The 20,207-nt window shown below is 38.9% G+C and overlaps 1 long non-coding RNA gene across 1 annotated transcript; it reads left to right on the forward strand.

Moving 5' to 3' along the window:
* The first annotated feature begins 6,443 nt into the window (after window positions 1-6,443).
* On the forward strand, window positions 6,444-19,335 carry LOC133728592 (uncharacterized). Its single transcript, XR_009855918.1, has 10 exons — window positions 6,444-6,522; window positions 6,628-6,689; window positions 17,057-17,147; window positions 17,409-17,481; window positions 17,851-17,900; window positions 18,263-18,394; window positions 18,527-18,637; window positions 18,730-18,893; window positions 18,986-19,100; window positions 19,253-19,335. It is a non-coding gene; the product is annotated as an uncharacterized LOC133728592 (long non-coding RNA).
* Window positions 19,336-20,207: the final 872 nt, after the last annotated feature.

Here is a 20,207-nt window from a genome sequence, read left to right on the forward strand (position 1 = left end):
AAAACTGAACATGCAGCTTATGGATGTGGTTACTGCGTATCTATATGGGGATATAGATACAGAGATATATATGAAGATTCCAGATGGAATTCAGTTACCCAAATCAAGTGGCTCTAAAACACGAAGCGCGTTTGCAATTAGATTGAAACGCTCACTATATGGATTGAAACAATCCGGACGGATGTGGTATAACTGTCTAAGTGACTACTTGATTGAAAATGGATATTTCAACAATGAACTATGCCCATGTGTGTTCATAAAAAGGACAAGTTCCGGATTTGCAATAGTGGCGGTTTATGTCGATGACATGAACATAATTGGTACCCTTAAAGAGTTAAGGGAAACCGCTGAACACTTGGAATCAAAGTTTGAGATGAAAGATCTTGGGAAAACACGGTTTTGCCTTGGTTTAGAACTTGAGCACCGTAGAGAGGGTATCATGATTCATCAATCAGCTTATACCCAAAAGATGCTTAGGCGTTTCAATACTGACAAGATTAAGCCTTCAAGCACCCAATGATCGTCCGTAGTCTTGATCCAAAGAAGGATCCATTTCGTCCAAAAGATGACGATGAAGAAGTGCTAGAGGCAGAAGTACCCTACCTAAGTGCAATAGGCGCATTATTGTACTTAGCACAATGATAAAGACTGGATATCTCATTCGCTGTGAACTTGCTAGCTCGATATAGCTCTGCTCCAACACGACGCCATTGGACTGGTGTTAAAGATATCTTTCGATACCTAAGTGGTACGATTGATATGGGATTGTTCTATCCCTACAGAGAGAAGATGGATTCGGACCCATCAAGTGCTAGGGACACCACACATGGTGGATTACGTTCCCTCTCCCCATCCCAAAACGATATAAGTGTTTTGGAAGGTTTTGCTGATGCTGGGTACCTCTCTGACCCACACAAAGGTCGCTCCCAAACTGCCTATGTATTCACCACGGGAAAGACCGCGATATCTTGGAGGTCTACAAAGCAGACCTTAGTCGCTACCTCTTCGAATCATGCAGAGATTATTGCTCTTCACGAAGCAGTTCGTGAATGTATATGGCTTCGATCCATAGTTACGCATGTTCGAAGCAATTGTGGTCTAAAGTCTACCACAGATGAGCCAACGAGCATTTATGAGGATAATGCTGGTTGCATTGAACAAATGAAGCAAGGCTATATCAAGGCGACAACACCAAGCATATATCGCCCAAATTCTTCTACAATCAGCAACAACATAAGCTCCTTAAGATCAAAGTGAACCAGGTTCGATCTGAGGACAATGTGGTAGACTTGTTTACTAAGCCATTGCCCAAATCCACGTTCGAGAAACATGTGGCAAGAATTGGCTTGCGGAAATTATCTGAACTCCCATGATCGTAGTCATCAGGGGGGAGGCGCAGACATCAGGGGGAGATGTCTACATGTTCACCTCGAAACGTGAAGGGTGTGTTGTGCTCTTTTTCCCCTTCGACCGAGGTTATTTTTGTCCCACTGGGTTTTTGTTACTCGGCAAGGTTTTTAACGAGGCAACGAGAGAAGCACCGCGTTTGGGCAACACAAGGGGGAGTGTTCAAGTAAAACCTTAATTTGTGTTTAGCCCAAACTCTAGGTTACTTGACCTAGTGGTAATAGGGTTTAATTAGAAGAATCTAGAGATTATCTTTCCTTGTATGATTCAGACTCTATGTATTGTAATCCTCTATGTAAAGAGGCCCCTATTATCAATGAGAATACACAGCGATTTTCTCTCAATTTCTGATTCCTAAAACAGTATTGTATTTATCTTTGTTAATAATTCAGTTGTAGTTTTGCTTGTTTTAATGGAATTTTTGTTTACAAGTTTTAGTCCTCTTTCTCTCTGTTTTTTTTTCTTTTGTTTTTAAAGAAGTGGACAAGTAATATAATATATTTATGTAAGACCGGGTAAAGAGGGCCGTATTCTCAATCTCGCACAGGGCCTCTAAAACTTTTGAGACGGCTATGATTAGCTTACCCAGTCGAAGCTAGGTTGCCTGGTGTATCAGTATGTACTGTGATTTATTCTAGCAACGGAATTGTCCAATTTCCAGGAGAGGATACCCTGCTAATTAGTTATGTATTCTGTTTGCCAAACATATTGATTATTGAATTGCCTCTTTCTTCACAGGAAAACAACAAATCTACGGAAAAGAAACAACATATATGAAATTAATGCTCGTCTTAATTTTGGTAGGAGAGGATCCAATTAAATTTACATAATCATCAAATTAATTGCTTTAGCTGATGAAAGTATTACATAAATATCGCGATATCACAAAAACATCTTCATATATATAACACGTATAGATGACCCCTGTTGCTATTAGATCTTTGTAATAGTGATTCGACTACTGGCCATTACTGATATAGCTTATTAGCTTAAAGACTCGTGTCCAGCTAAAAGCTCTATCACCTTCTCCTCGAAAGACGGGCAAACGAGACGATCCCAAGGCTGTGCCTTTTCTTCAATCTTCTTCCTCCTGCACCCAACTGTCGACGAGTTCTGAGAACACAGACATCGCCCTCACAAATATAACGTTTGCTTTCGGAGTTTTCCGAAAAGCAGCTGAACATGTTTAGCACATGCAAAACCATAGCTACCTAGCTTCAGACTAATTGATCAAACCTGCTTCAAGATATCGTCTTTAATTAACACCAAAAGCTGCAATGTCTTTCTGTGTACTGTAATGAGTTTGGCTCTCTCTGTTAAGATGATGATGCCTTATATAAGAGGTGGGAATGCATGCTGGGATAGTATAACCAAGTCAATGTTGGTTGGCATATATGTGATTTGTTTTAATCTTGAAACGGCACACGGTTTACTTATTCCCAAATTCCAATCCTCATATTCAAACAAGAGTTTGTTTGACCAAACTGTTTGTCTGAACTTGTCTAATTGAAAAGGCCGTGTTTGAACCCTAGTGATCGATAAGTGTAATTGGCAACGTGGAAACATGAAATGCAATTTTCTAAGCAATGTGGTTTGACAAAGTTTCTTTGTACGTGATCACTCTCTTACTTCCTTTTTCCCACATGTATATTAATGTTTGGAACTTATTTCTTTGTGCACATATCATTCTTGTCAAATTCGGCCGAATTTGAAGACCAATTAACTATTAATTGCTATCATTCTCAAAGACTATAATAATATATCTCTGAAATTTAGATCACCAAACAACTTTCATTTTGGCTTCTGTTTTGTAAGAATAAGCCTTCCATAGAAAGCTATATGGGGTGGTTAGGGTTTGAGGGATAAAGGCTTAGGCTGTGGCACGACCACAGAACAATACAAGCCGTCTTAGGAAAAAGATTTTAGTGAACTAATTAATTCCAATGTCATGGTAGATAAACATATTGGATTTACAATGTTGTAGTACGTTGATGTAGTGGTTGAAAGCTGTTTAACTTGCATCAGATCTTTAGTTTGAACCCCTTATATAGACGTTGATATAATTAGTTCATCGCATATGGATAATTTTTATGGATAAATATTAGATTATAACTGTTGTAGTTTATTGGCATTGGATATTTTGTTTTGGGCCTTTCTAGGCATCCTTATAACAAACATAGTACTTCTATTCATACCTCTTAAATTGGTATATTGACCTTTTTTTTTTTTTGGATTTGATTTTACCAGAATAAATAGACACTATACAAAAAATTCCAAACTTTATACAATTATTTCCTTTCCAAGCCGGTTTAATCTTCAAGATTGTCTATGAGCTAAAAAATAAGTACCAACATAAATCTCGTAACACTTTGACTCTAACTTAAAAAGTCCACCCAAAAATTCCAATTAGAATGAATCAAAAACTATATTATCTAACACCATATTCAACAACTCTACTCTGCATACAAACTTCACCAACACGGTCCTCCGGTCATCTCTATCAACTTTTGACAATAAACATCGCGAAAATTTTAAAGGTGAACTTTGAGAGTAAAGATGATTTGGTGTGTGAAGTGTTTTAGTTAAAAGATTTTTAATTTTTAATTTTTTTGAAATTAGAAATCCTCAAAGCATTGATCAATATTCCAACCGAAAATAAAAAGAAAGTGGGAGATGTAAGCGGTACCTGTAAATCGATGTGTCCAGATTCTGGATCGAAAAATAGATACTCATTTATGAACTTATTTGAGTATAGTTACCCAGGTCTGTAAATATAGAATATGAGTGTTGTAAGGAACTATAATGAATAAGCAAGTTAGGGAGGTGATCCTGTCGGTATGCGGTGTTTATATGGTCAGAGAGTGTTTCAATCTTAGTCTTGCATATATAGATCCAGCATTATCTAAGTTGCCTTTTTAATTCAGTTAGATTTTTCATGTGCGAATTTTCATTTATTGCATATTTGTTGTAACATATCATTTTGATTAATGTCCTCATACCGTGAACTCTTTGTATTGCTTTCAACTCCGTGATAGCCCTGTACAACTACTGAAACCACGACCGTTTACTTTTTAGGAACTAATGTATAGATCATCTCTGCAAAATTTCAGCCAAATTGATGATCTTTAAGGTATCTAACTCGCTTAAACCAATGGACGAACTGAATATGTCCAACCTGAACCATACTATCTTAAGGCAGTTATCAATGCCTTAACGACCATCAATTTGGCTGAAATTTTATAAAGATGATCTATACATTAGTACCTAAAAACTGAACGGTCGAGATGTGTATATGCGACTGAAAAGTGACCCTAAACTCTAAAAGCGCACTTTAATTTCAAAGCGAGGCCTCACTTTGGATAGGATCTGTATATATATATAGAGGCCCGATCACATGCAGACGTCCGCACTGTCGCTAAAGTGCGGACGTCGACGTTGCAGCAGCTTCCAGGTGGCGATGGCGGCACGGGGCTTGTCGGACGGAAGTTGGAGGCATCCCAGACCGCTTCTGGGCAGCGATCGAGGTTGGAGGAGATCGAGGTTGAAGGATAGTCGTCGGCGACCTCATCTGCAACTGCAACGTTCTGGGCAGCGCTACAACCTCGTCGCCGGCGGCTCCACCCGACTGCAGATTGGTCCGTTTGACTCCTGGCCTCCATCCGGCAAGCCACGCCTCGCCGTCGATGCTTGATCGAGGCCGGAGCAGCGACGTCCGGACTTTTTCTGGGTTGCGGACGTCCGCTCTCGAACGGCTCTTTATATATATATATATAGGGAGGATTAAGAGAGAATCTCTTTAAATTTGAAAAATGAGGATGTTTTTAGTTTTAGGATGTATTTTAGTAATCACAACCACTCATTCTCTAGTTACCTGCACAAATATGAATTCTATAAAAAATTAGCCAAATCGGAAAACGTTTAACCATTTGATTAGCACAATGTTCGTTTTAATTTTATCTAACGGATTACATGTGTTCACACAATTTTGAACGACCAAATGATTATGGATTTGGTTGATTTTTTGTAGACATCATTCTTGTATAGAAATCTAAAGGATAATCGGTTGAGATCATTGAATTATGTCACACACTTGTGTAAAATAACAAAAATCTTCAAATTCTTAAAGTAAGGAGGTCCTCTCTAGAACGAGCCTCTATATATATATATATATATATATATATATACACACACTACAAAAAAGAATTCAATTAGCTTCACCAGTTAGCGTCGGCGTTAGAATGCCGTTGCCATTGATCAAAATTTGCTACGGCAAAAGTGGCGTCGCAAAGAGAAAAATGATTTGCCACGGCATAGCGTCGTCGTCGCATAAATGTGCCTTAAATTGCTACGGCATATTCTTTCCGTCGCTAAATTTCTCTACTTTTAACTACGGTAAAACGTGCCGTCGCAAAATGAAATTTTATATATATATATATATTTTTTTACTTTTGGGTGGATAAAGGCGGGATCTTGGTGCCAAAATTAAACATGTCGGGAAAGCTTTTTAGGTTTTTAGGGTCATAAACATCGTTCTCGTTCCCGCTTCCTCCATCTGCTATTTCCCGCTCACTCCATCCAATCCGGACAACGAAGTCAACCATAGCAATTTGCGAAGTCGACCATAGCAATCTGCGAAGTTGACATCTGCTAGTTCAGCTCCACCTCCTTCCTATTTTTATTCCTCTTTCTGCACATTCAATCCGTCGCTCAGACCCTAAACTCTAATACCCAGAAATCAATCAGATCTGTCCGTCTCTCGCTTTGTGGACTGCATATATATTGTCGATCTCCACTCTCAAAACAGGTCAGAAGCTCAAAGCTCACTTCTTTTCATGTTTTGGGAGCTAATCAAAACCAAGATTCGATTTGGCTTGGGTTTACTCCAGGGAATTGGTCTTTTATTTCAACAAATCAAATGGGATATTTGCTTTTCTGGGCTTTGCGCACTAACACAAATAGCGTATATTTGATTTGTTATGTATCTTTGGTTTGCATTGGAATATTTGGATATATAATCTAGATGATGCTGATATTTGCAGAGATTGTTCACTGTTGAAGAATTGGCTTTGTACAATGGGACTGATCAAAGTTTGCCCTCTTGTTAGGAATTCTGGGGTACCCTTTTGCTTTCTCTCTGTTCAGATGTGTATATGATTACTAATTGTCTGTGAACTTAGACTTGGTGATTCCTAGAAACTAATTCATGTTTTTTTTTATCAGAGTTGAAACACTGAGGTACAAAAGAGGGGACGGCAAATCAATCTGTGTTTGTTTTGGAAAAGGTATATAAAAGATTCTTGATCGATTTATAACACCGATTAGAACGAGCTGAATCTCTTTACCTGGATAATGATTGATTGCTGAAATTTGAAATTGGTCAAAACGGAAGCTTATGTTGTTTCTCTCTTTTGTTAATTCCTTTGTCACGCCCCGAATTTTGAATAGTAAATTCAAATCCGAAACATGAATAATTACAATTACAAAATCCAAATCTCGAAACTTCGAGTTCATTATTACAATTCACTCTCACAAGCAATATTGTAAAGCTCAAATGAGCATAACACACCTCACAACTTACAATTGCTGTAAAACTCTAACAATTGCTCTAACCACACGATCACCGTCCTGGTTCTCCTGTCCTGTAGGAATACCCGCTACACAATTTGAATAGTGTACCGGGAGTTGCAACAACACAAAACCCGGTAAGCTTTTTACAGCCAGTATGAGTAAACAAGAAAGAATTGTTGATTTATTTCCTTACAATTATTATAACTCAACACGATCACCATAAAAGGAAGGATACTCTTGAGGCTCTCTTTTAAGAACTCATTCTTAAAAGACTCAAGTATCCTCAACACTTCTCACATAAGACCCCTCACAGTCTCAAGTAACCTCAACATTACCCTCACATCACTACTCAACAATTGGCAGACAGACTCATTATATATATATAGACCCTTATGAGTTACTCTCAATTTCCCTCATAAGGTTACCACATATATATAGACACTTATGAGTTACTCTCAATTTCACTCATAAGGTCACTCCACATTTGGCAGACAGACTAGAGCTCTAACTGAACGTAACCACTCGTCCGGCCACAGACGTGATTACGATTTAATACTATTAATAACCACCAGCCCGGTACGAGAGCGTGATTCACTAATAGATGCCATGGTCACCTCGTGACCTAGTGATCTCCACAGATCACAACAATTTATTGTTCCTCAACAATAAAACTCAACACCTCTCACAATATATTGTTTCTCAACAATAAACTCAATACCTCTCACAATATATTGTTTCTCAACAATAAACTCAATACCTCTCACAATATGTTGTTTCTCAACAATAACTCAACACAACTCCAACAATACATATTATTTCACGTAATAATATATATACAGACATTCACACAGGAATGTCTAGTAACACCAACAATAGTTCATATGATTGCAACAAAATAAAGCAATTAATTGTATTGGGTTCGTAATATGAACCACGTGAGGTTTACTCACCTCGATATTCCCGCTGCGTCTTCAATTCAACACAATACACACCGAAATCTTTCACCCAAGGGAGACCGTCAATCACCTAATCACACATGACCTTATTTTAGCCAATAACTCAAAAACATACTCAAACGACAATCCAACGGTCGGATCGAAATTAAATGATGATCCAACGGTCGGATCCTCACGGATCGCCTTTAGGATCACCCTCCAAAAATCATCACGAAGATCCGACGGTCGGATCTTCCTGAATTGTCCTTACTAACATCTTCACAAATTTATACAAAAATCCGACGGACGGATTCTCACGAATCGCCTCCCTAATCACCGTTTTGCATTTATACGAAGATCCAACGGTCGGATCTTCGCCCATGACCACACAAAGCCACTGGGACAGTCATAAGATCATCGTATCAAAACTACAAGTCCATCTGACGGTCCTAACTTCACATATCACAAATCTAACGATCGAAATCGATCGAAACTTAAAAATTCATAACTTCATCATACGATATCCAAAAATTATGAATTATATATGCAAACGATCGTATCGACACGTAGAACACAAAAATGGACAGAAACTGTCCTTGGGGTGGCCGGAGGTCGCCGGAAACCACCATCACAGTGGCGGCACCGCCACCCATCCAAAGTCAAAATTAGACAAAACTCCCAACATCAAAGTCCTTCAACTCAACTCCAATTTCACTTTTCATAACTACACCAAAGTCAGATTATAAGCCAAAAGAGTCGAATTTTACCTCACAACATTTTCAGATCGGATGAACCCTAGTTTCAAAAGTTCCAAAATTCGATCTCCACAGATCGAATCATTGCAAGCCGTTTTGAGGACAGCATCTACGTCTTCTGGGCTAGAAAAGCCCTCAATAATCACGAGCTAAGGTGGCCGGAGCTGGGAGAATGAAGGCCGGCGACTGGAGGTAATTTCAGCTCGGTGGCGCAACTTCCCGGACTTGTAGCAGCCTTCACCGTGCTTCCCGTGCTATATGGCTTCCACAGACGTGTAGGAGGGAGTGTGGTGAACAAAACCCACTGAAGAAATCGACCTATGGTGGCCGGAAGGTGAAGAAATCGGCCGGCGAAGGTGGTGGCTGCGTGGGGGCTCGGGCAGGAAGAGAGAAAACTGAGGGTTCAGGTTTTGGTTTTCCAAATTTTCTGTCCTTCCTTGCAATTTCCGAAAATAGAAATATATTTATACCAAAATGGAAATATCTTCAAAAATCCATAAATATTCACACGAACTCCGATTTTCGCGTTCTACATATGCACGAGTTCGTATCGACGAGCTCTACGACTTCCATGAAGGAAGTTTTCCGAAATTCCATACGTATAAAAAGTCAATTTTTGAGACGCTCCTAAATACGTACAATTTCGAAATAAAATCGTTCGAACTAATTCCACAACTTCTCCAAGCTTCGTACTCGCTCCTACTATCGTGAAATCATTTCTAAAAATCCACGGAATTTAATTTGGATTTTCCGGGGTATTACAGTCTACCCTCCTTAAAGAAATTTCGTCCCGAAATTTGAGCGTAAGTCAATTCCTCTCGATTAAGGTTGACCTAACCATAGAATCTCCATCTCTTCCAAATCTGTAGTAATCTACAGAGCCTCAGCTCTTTGTATAAAAATACATTCCTATGGCCACTAAATCCTTTCATCACAAACGTAAACTCACACAACAACTGCTCAACAACACTCCACATCACATACACAAAATCGTCACATGGATCATCTCATAGATCCTCACATAGATCTTCACATAGATCTTCACATAGATCATCACTCTGTACTGGCATACAAGCACAGTAAACACTCCCACAAAGTGTTTCGCTACTCAATTAGCATCACGGTAAATCTCCATAGTAAAACTCAAGCATGCACCTTTCTTCACAACAATAGAGATGCATCACTCAAAACAAATCATCCCCAAAAGCACGCCAATAAAATATGTCACCCAGTGACGATGACTTGGGCTTGTTCAATCCTTGGGCTAAGCATTAGGGCTGGCCAATTGGGCCTGAAGAAATCGGACCATCCACATTTCGAACCGGCCCAAACCACTTTGGGTTTAACATTTGGGCTTACTATTTGGGCCTACCAATCGGCCCACCAACTTCCAGCTCGGCTACGGTATGAAATTGTACATACCGTATATACGTATGCATACCGTACAGATCGTATATACATATGCATACCGTACAACTGTATATTCGTATGCATACCGTACAGACCGTATATACGTATGTATACCGTACATACCGTATATACGTCGTATATCAAGCATATACGAGATCCAAAAATATTTGTAAGAGGTAGGGTTCGAACTCCCGACCTCAAACACGAAGGTTTTGCTCCCAACCACTGAAGCAAGAGCTGCCTTCATTAATATATGCTCACGTGTTATATTTATTATGTCATAAGCGACATAAATAAAATAACGGGGGAGGCAAGGTTCGAAACCTCAACCTGCCGCACGAAACCTTTGTCCCCCAACCACTGGAGCACAAGCTGTGCTTAATATAATGTGTACAAATTTTATACTTATTATGTCATAAACGAACATAATAAAAATAAACAAGAGGCGAGGTTCGAACCTCAGACCTCTTGTACACGAACTGTACACTCAACCACTCGAGCACGGCTGCTCACGTTATTATCCATACCAATCCTTTTATTTAAACCAACTGTTTCAACAATTCGGCCCAAAACATCCAAGACTGTTGCAGAAACCCAGCCCAACGTATCCAAAACTGTTACAGAAATCCGGCCCAACTCATCCAAAACTGTTTCAGAAACTCGGCCCATCATGTCCAAAACTGTTTCTGAAACTCGGCCCATCAGGCCTCCACCCACAGCTACAGTGATGCCTTGATCCGAGACAGGCCCAAGTACGGCCCACTTGTGTCACGGCTTATCCCTTCCGTGATTTACGGCAGTCAAATCTGCTTTCGGCTAAAGCTGTCTGCCACAGCATCTCGAGGTTCGGCCTGTCCCCTTACACGCTCTCCACGCGCCAACAACTTTTCCGGGTTTTCGGATGACTTTAATCCAACGCGTGGATTCAAATTCTGAGATCGTTCATCCAACGGTGGAGATCTGCTCACCTTGTTCTATAAATAGGTGCATTCTGGGGAAAAACTGTTCACTCCAAAAGAAAAGAAATTTTCTTCCGAGCTCAAGCCTTTCTCTCTCAACTCTTCAGCCTTTCTCTTCTCAAATCCTTTCTTCATCAATTTCAATCCTTCTCTTCTGATCTTCTCTCCCATCTAGTTGATTCAATCCCATCTTTCCTCTGAACTTTCAGATCTTCAATCTTTTCCTCCAAATCTTCAATCCTTCTTTCTCAGATCTTTTCTTCCATTTGAAGATTCGATCTCATCTTTCCTCTGAGAATCTCAGATCTCCAATCACCAGTTCAACAACTCCAATCCTTCTAACAAAATCTCCCTCAAACACTAAACCATGTATTCCTCGATTTCCACATCCTCTCACCCCATGACCCAAGAGCCACGAACTCTGCAACTAATGGAGCTCCAAACCCCGCAACAAATGGAACCACAACAACAGCAACCAACAGAGGAGGGAGGAAACACCCAAGCAGCTGGAAGTAGTGCCAACATGGATTTCTGGCGAAGCCGTACCAGGTGGATTCCTACTCCAGAACAAATAAGAATCCTCAAGGATCTTTACTATGTCAAGGGATTTAAGTGCCCAACTACAGAGCAGATTCACGAGATCTGTCTCCAGCTGAACCAGTATGGGTATGTTGAGGGTAAGAACATTTACTTTTGGTTCCAGAACGTCAGGGCTCGAGAGAAGCAGATGAATAGGTGTAATCAGGCTGCTCCAGTGCCCATGAGAACTAGTTCTCTTGGTACTGGTAGATCCATTGATCTCAATTTTGGGTCCACTGGTTCTACTGGTGCTGGTGGATCCATCGACATCAATTTTGGGCCAGCTGGTGGATCCATTGACATCAATTTTGGGTCCACTAGTTCTACTGATGATGGTAGATCCATTGATCTCAACTTTGGTTCCACCTATTCTACTGGTAATGAAGGATTTATTTACTTAAATTTTGTTTCGTATTCTTCCTCACACTTCAACACTAATACCAGTACAACTCTTTTGGCACAACAGGAGGACAAACATCCCTGCAACAACGAGGAGGAGATCACCAGGAGGTTCAAACTCTTCCTCTGTTCCCCGTGCACGGCGAGGACGTCTTTGGTAACCTGAAGGCTACTTCCGAGGAAGGTAGCGCTTTTGGTTACTATTCTGGTGGCTCAGGCGGTTACCACAGTGGCTCAAACGTTTCTCTTGCGCTCAGCCTCAATCCATCCGGAGCTGCTGACTAGGCTTAGTATAGCATAGTCCTCGTTTTTTTTTTTTTTTTTTTTTTTTTTTTTGTAATATAAAATCAATAAGATGGTGTGCATGTTTTCTTTTCTTTTTGTTTAACCAACAACAACACCAAGGATCGAACCTTGGTCACCCAATACTATTTTCAAAACCATAAACAACTCTACTGCACACATCTTTCATAATGATGCAATAAAAACAATCACTCAAAAAGAATCCAACAATCAAATAAGTCGCATCGAGGTCTAGCTAGTATCCTCTGAGTCAAACCAAACACAAACAATTTCATCGATAGGATTAGGGATTTATAAAGCTAAACACATCCTGAGTTAGCTAGGAAAAACCCACGTCTTTAGAGTTACTCTTACAACTCTTATAGAATCTCGATAATTCCATCTATCAATTGCTTCAACAAAAACTCACCACAATTCAATCCCTAACATTTAGCGATTCAGAAATCGAATCAAACTCCATATCACATAGTAATTCACTTGAACCACTATGGATACCTAACAAAGTCACTAAAATCAATATCTGAAATTGCGTTTAACTATATCACCTAAAATCAATCACCAAAGGCAAACCCTTGCCTGACTCTAACATGTCCTCCATGCTTCTTCCTGCACCATACATAGGCCTCAAAATTCAATTTCATTCACTTGAACAAAACTATATTCACAAGTCACGGTCAGGTCATCAACCCATGGTGTTCAAATGAATAAATTTCAAATTCAGTTTTCCTTGTGAATCGTAACGTATCGTTCCAAAATGATGCAAGCAACATCAACCACGTATATAAGACACATCTCGCGAACTCAATTCAAATTCCGAATCACCAAAACTACTACTAATTCCAATTCTACCAACAATCTTGATTCTGAAGGAATTATAGTACTCAACGGCAACCCAAAACAATGGTCTCTCATCTCTAACCATCGAGCACAAAATAAAATTCTTGTCTCGCACCTTAAACCCTGCTTAACAACTTACAAGCACAAGGAAGAAGTAACCGCAATAATTCCTTCCCTAACCGCAACACTACTCACAACTCCACATGAGTCAAGAATCTATTCAAGAACATTAGTATATCCAACTTAAAAAGGCAAAATTACCATCGATTAATACTCGTATCCACATTACAGACGAGCATAGGTCCACACCATGCCTTCAACCAAACACTTCAACAATCAAAAGAACCTCATTTCCATAAAACAATCCTCGTTGACTTAACAGAGTTGAATCAAGAGGTTCCTATTCCTCAAGGATTGTAACTCGCGGCCACTGAACTTATTCCAATACGAAACTACAAGACAACTGTAAGGTTCTAAGTACAACCCCTTCGAATCTCCATCACCTAAGGAGTATAGTATGCTTGGCTAATACATGTATAACACTTAAAACACAGTATAAGTCAAATACAAATTCATATTAACCAAGTCAATACTATAGGGAAGGTATTCACGTTCCTAAAACGACCTAGCGGCCTAAACAACTCCTAACACTCACGCATACCCAATGACTTAGCCAATACCGAAGAGCACACGATGGGGATCCGCTGCAGACGGGCCATCACTCGGAAGGTATTGACACATCACCAAATATGCACCTTACGCTCTGATACCAAACTGTCACGCCCCGAATTTTGAATAGTAAATTCAAATCCGAAACATGAATAATTACAATTACAAAATCCAAATCTCGAAACTTCGAGTTCATTATTACAATTCACTCTCACAAGCAATATTGTAAAGCTCAAATGAGCATAACACACCTCACAACTTACAATTGCTGTAAAACTCTAACAATTGCTCTAACCACACGATCACCGTCCTGGTTCTCCTGTCCTGTAGGAATACCCGCTACACAATTTGAATAGTGTACCGGGAGTTGCAACAACACAAAACCCGGTAAGCTTTTTACAGCCAGTATGAGTAAACAAGAAAGAATTGTTGATTTATTTCCTTACAATTATTATAACTCAACACGATCACCATAAAAGGAAGGATACTCTTGAGGCTCTCTTTTAAGAACTCATTCTTAAAAGACTCAAGTATCCTCAACACTTCTCACATAAGACCCCTCACAGTCTCAAGTAACCTCAACATTACCCTCACATCACTACTCAACAATTGGCAGACAGACTCATTATATATATATAGACCCTTATGAGTTACTCTCAATTTCCCTCATAAGGTTACCACATATATATAGACACTTATGAGTTACTCTCAATTTCACTCATAAGGTCACTCCACATTTGGCAGACAGACTAGAGCTCTAACTGAACGTAACCACTCGTCCGGCCACAGACGTGATTACGATTTAATACTATTAATAACCACCAGCCCGGTACGAGAGCGTGATTCACTAATAGATGCCATGGTCACCTCGTGACCTAGTGATCTCCACAGATCACAACAATTTATTGTTCCTCAACAATAAAACTCAACACCTCTCACAATATATTGTTTCTCAACAATAAACTCAATACCTCTCACAATATATTGTTTCTCAACAATAAACTCAATACCTCTCACAATATGTTGTTTCTCAACAATAACTCAACACAACTCCAACAATACATATTATTTCACGTAATAATATATATACAGACATTCACACAGGAATGTCTAGTAACACCAACAATAGTTCATATGATTGCAACAAAATAAAGCAATTAATTGTATTGGGTTCGTAATATGAACCACGTGAGGTTTACTCACCTCGATATTCCCGCTGCGTCTTCAATTCAACACAATACACACCGAAATCTTTCACCCAAGGGAGACCGTCAATCACCTAATCACACATGACCTTATTTTAGCCAATAACTCAAAAACATACTCAAACGACAATCCAACGGTCGGATCGAAATTAAATGATGATCCAACGGTCGGATCCTCACGGATCGCCTTTAGGATCACCCTCCAAAAATCATCACGAAGATCCGACGGTCGGATCTTCCTGAATTGTCCTTACTAACATCTTCACAAATTTATACAAAAATCCGACGGACGGATTCTCACGAATCGCCTCCCTAATCACCGTTTTGCATTTATACGAAGATCCAACGGTCGGATCTTCGCCCATGACCACACAAAGCCACTGGGACAGTCATAAGATCATCGTATCAAAACTACAAGTCCATCTGACGGTCCTAACTTCACATATCACAAATCTAACGATCGAAATCGATCGAAACTTAAAAATTCATAACTTCATCATACGATATCCAAAAATTATGAATTATATATGCAAACGATCGTATCGACACGTAGAACACAAAAATGGACAGAAACTGTCCTTGGGGTGGCCGGAGGTCGCCGGAAACCACCATCACAGTGGCGGCACCGCCACCCATCCAAAGTCAAAATTAGACAAAACTCCCAACATCAAAGTCCTTCAACTCAACTCCAATTTCACTTTTCATAACTACACCAAAGTCAGATTATAAGCCAAAAGAGTCGAATTTTACCTCACAACATTTTCAGATCGGATGAACCCTAGTTTCAAAAGTTCCAAAATTCGATCTCCACAGATCGAATCATTGCAAGCCGTTTTGAGGACAGCATCTACGTCTTCTGGGCTAGAAAAGCCCTCAATAATCACGAGCTAAGGTGGCCGGAGCTGGGAGAATGAAGGCCGGCGACTGGAGGTAATTTCAGCTCGGTGGCGCAACTTCCCGGACTTGTAGCAGCCTTCACCGTGCTTCCCGTGCTATATGGCTTCCACAGACGTGTAGGAGGGAGTGTGGTGAACAAAACCCACTGAAGAAATCGACCTATGGTGGCCGGAAGGTGAAGAAATCGGCCGGCGAAGGTGGTGGCTGCGTGGGGGCTCGGGCAGGAAGAGAGAAAACTGAGGGTTCAGGTTTTGGTTTTCCAAATTTTCTGTCCTTCCTTGCAATTTCCGAAAATAGAAATATATTTATACCAAAATGGAAATATCTTCAAAAATCCATAAATATTCACACGAACTCCGATTTTCGCGTTCTACATATGCACGAGTTCGTATCGACGAGCTCTACGACTTCCATGAAGGAAGTTTTCCGAAATTCCATACGTATAAAAAGTCAATTTTTGAGACGCTCCTAAATACGTACAATTTCGAAATAAAATCGTTCGAACTAATTCCACAACTTCTCCAAGCTTCGTACTCGCTCCTACTATCGTGAAATCATTTCTAAAAATCCACGGAATTTAATTTGGATTTTCCGGGGTATTACATCCTTATTCCCCCAAATTAATTCGATGAGTTTTCTCCTCTCTTTATGTTTCTCATTCAACACATTCACAAAGAAAGGAAAAAAAAAGGATTAAATTTCAGAGCCAATTTGGTGTCCCACCACATGTACACACACTTGATGGATATTGGCTTCTGTTCTCGGATAGTACAAAGCTTTGAATACTGATAAACTTGGCCTTTGTTGAGATTGTGATTTGTAAATGCGTGTGCTCTCATGTACTCACTTTGATTTCTATGGCTATTACATCTCTAATGCTAATCTGTTTATCACCAAAAAACATGGAACATTTGAATTCTTTTTGGGCTTGGTTCCATAAAGAAGACATTTAAATTTTATCACATGGATTTTATCCATGATGGAAACTGTGGAGTTTATCAATTGTGTCTGGTTTGTAATTGAAACTATAGTACAGGAGGAGTGCATAGTTATTTCCATTATCAAAATTCTTTTAATTGCTGAAGTTTTCTTATTTAATGTCATGTGGTTGACAGAATTCCTTTTCCTCACAGGGCTTCTGCTATATTTGTTGGTGTATATGAACCTACGAAGCAGAAATTGCTGAAGTCACTCCCAGAAAATTTCAGTGCTTTAGTTCATTTGGTATGTTACGTAATTTTCCATATATGATTTTGTGTCATCATATTTGAGGAAGGTTTATTAGATAGCTACAATATCTATCACAGACACGTATTATTAATTTTTTGTTTGTATAGTAATAATAGTAATAATAATTGCTTAAGTAGACTGATGGTTTGGTAGTAGAACTATCTTGCGTCACTTAACATCCACTTCTCATTGTAATAGTGATGGGTAATAGTATAACTTTCAGTGTACAAGATCAGGCCATTGTTATTTTAACAGGTATTCAGACATCAATCAGACTGCAGGTGCTATTGGAGGTGCTGCTTCTTCTATTGTACGAGTGCCAACAGAGGTAGTTAATCTGACTTCTTTTTTTATTTTTTTATTTTAATATCGTCTGTTATTTATTTTTGGTGATTATTCAATATTTGGAGGTCTAAAAGATCCATGTTATATTACTGATTTAGAGATCAATTTTCTATCTGGTAGAGAGGTCAAATTGCTATCTTTAAATTCTATTTGACAGTTGATCTTAATTCATAGTCAATTGAGAAACTGGACTGATTGCTTTGTGATAGAACCTCTTACTTCAACAAATATTTAGTATTTACTGAATGAAGTAACAGAGGAGAAGCATTAGTTTGTTGGATTTTTATCTGGTTGATAGAGATTAATTTTTGATGTGTGCTTCTTCAATTAAATTTACTGTGTGCATTTGCAGCTATACTCAAAACACTGAATCTGTTTTTGTCATCAGAACTAACCAACTCGGTAATTTTCTCACTTTTTTGATACATGTTAAGCATACCACAGCATACATTACGTGAAAGGAAAAAAAAAATGAAGGCTATCTGTTGTTGGCTGAAAAACTCTGGCTTCATTTATAATTGTACCAAGTTAATAACACCTCTAAATGCCAGAAACTATGTTTTCCTTTTCGAGCTATAGATGTTATTGACACCATATACAAGACTCCCCTTTCTTTTTGTTATTCATCACAGCATATATTGTGACTGGCTTTTAATGATAAATTTAAAGCCAGTTCGTGTTTCTGTCCAAGTCTATGTAGAGCATGGTTTCCTGATTCTTTTAAGTTTTGTTTTGGGTTCTGATTTTTAGTCTTTTTGATGCAGCAAATCTGATATAAAGAGCATAAAGGTGAGGCTAGGGGCGATTAAGAAGAAGAGGAACGCTGCTGAACTATCTGAAGAATAATGTTGTTGATCTTCTCAAGATTGGCCTTGATATTAATGTATATGGAAGGGGTAAGTTTTATGGTTCATTAAATTTTTTTGCCCAAAAGCGCTTTCATATCTTGGTTTTTGATTATTGAACACCTATCCATAGCTAGCTTTATGATGTGTGAATTTCATCGTTGTTTTTTTTGGCCTTTTCAGTTCTCATCCAAAAAATAAAGAACCTCATTTTTGTGCTGCTGTGGGTGGAGCTGGGAGCAGCACAGCAGGTCGAAAAGGCATGGCTGATGCTGTAGCAGATATGACAAAAAGGTATTTATGTTTTCCATAGACTCTTCCATTGAAAATTATAGTAATCTGAGTAGATAGAAAATTTGTAAAACCATTCAATTTCTGTGTCTTAGATCAGCATACTTTCAACAAATTGAAGATGTTCTGAAATATTCAAAGGCTTTAACAGATATGAGAACTACCGTGAGTTTTTTTCCAAACAAAAGACATGAATGAGCTGCTAGACTTCCACAAGAAATTAGAATCCATTCTTGAACACTTGACTGATGAGACACAGGTTAGTATAAATCAACTTCCACTTCTGTTAATTATTGTTTGTTAATCTTTATTTTCATTATCATTACATATATGCCATTTTCCAAAGTGCAGGTCTTATCAAGGTTTGAAGGATTCCCTACAAAGAAGTTAAAAACAATGAGGACAGCAGCAACACTCCACTCATAGTTAAATGCATTGATCACAGAACTACACAATTGGAAAATAGGTGCTACATCTGCCCTGTTGTAAAGAAAACTTAATACATAGCTTAGTGATCATACTGAATATTTAAATTGAAGTGTATATTTAAGAAGCCTTGGGAAATATGATGGGCCATTATACGTAATAAGTTTCTCATTTGTAATGTCTGCATGACAGGAAGAGCGGTTGAAGTGGATGATTGTTGTGGAGATTATGGATGAATCTCCAGAAATGCTTGGTTCTACAAAGTAAGATTGGTCAAAGTGTACACAAACATGAGTTTTTAACTATTTAACTTCTTTGTAGTTTTCGTTTGTACATTACAAGGACATGCCTGGATCAAAGATTTTTTGCCTTAATCATCTAGCTTGAATTTTGATTATTGCCTAGTGGTACAATGTTCTATAGCTTAACATAATTTACATAAAATTGCAGGCTATTCACACAAGTCAATTCATTTCTAGCTCTGGCAGTAACTGTTGTTGCAGAAGTTGTCAAAACAATGGTTGTCAAAACAATGGTTGTCAAAACAATGGTTGCCAAGGGATATGTTCTGGGACAAGATGCATTAATCAAGGGGATTTGTCAAAACAATGAGTTAGGTCATGATACTTAGCCTACCGGGCGTCAGTATTATGTATTTCAATTTTTGAATGTTTTTGTATTTTTTAAGATTGGTGAAGTTGTATGAAATGTATAGAAATAATGTGAAAAAACATATGAAATTTATGATTTACACGGCCTCTTTTGCTCAAAAAAAGAAAATTTGGTATGCAAAATTGTATGCCAGTTTTTTTTTTTAATAAAAAATATGCACTTTGGCAACGGCAATGTTGCTGTCGCCAATGACCTTTGGTGACGGCAAAATTGCTGATGGCGTCGTCATTATGCCGTAGCCAAAAAGCATGCGACGGCGTAAATACCGTCGCCAAAATTCATGCGACGGCGTAATTGCCGTAGCAAATAGCAATGGCGACGCCACCAACGACATCGGCAATTTTGCCGTCGCCTAGCCGTCGCCGCTGGTCTTTTGCGACGGCAATTTGGCTTTTGGCGATGGCCTTGCGCCGTGGCCAATTGAATTCTTTTTTGTAGTGATATATACATATCCTATCCAGAGAGGAGTTCTGCT

Source organism: Rosa rugosa, chromosome 2 (genome assembly GCF_958449725.1).
Source record: "Rosa rugosa chromosome 2, drRosRugo1.1, whole genome shotgun sequence".
Taxonomy (NCBI): domain Eukaryota; kingdom Viridiplantae; phylum Streptophyta; class Magnoliopsida; order Rosales; family Rosaceae; genus Rosa; species Rosa rugosa.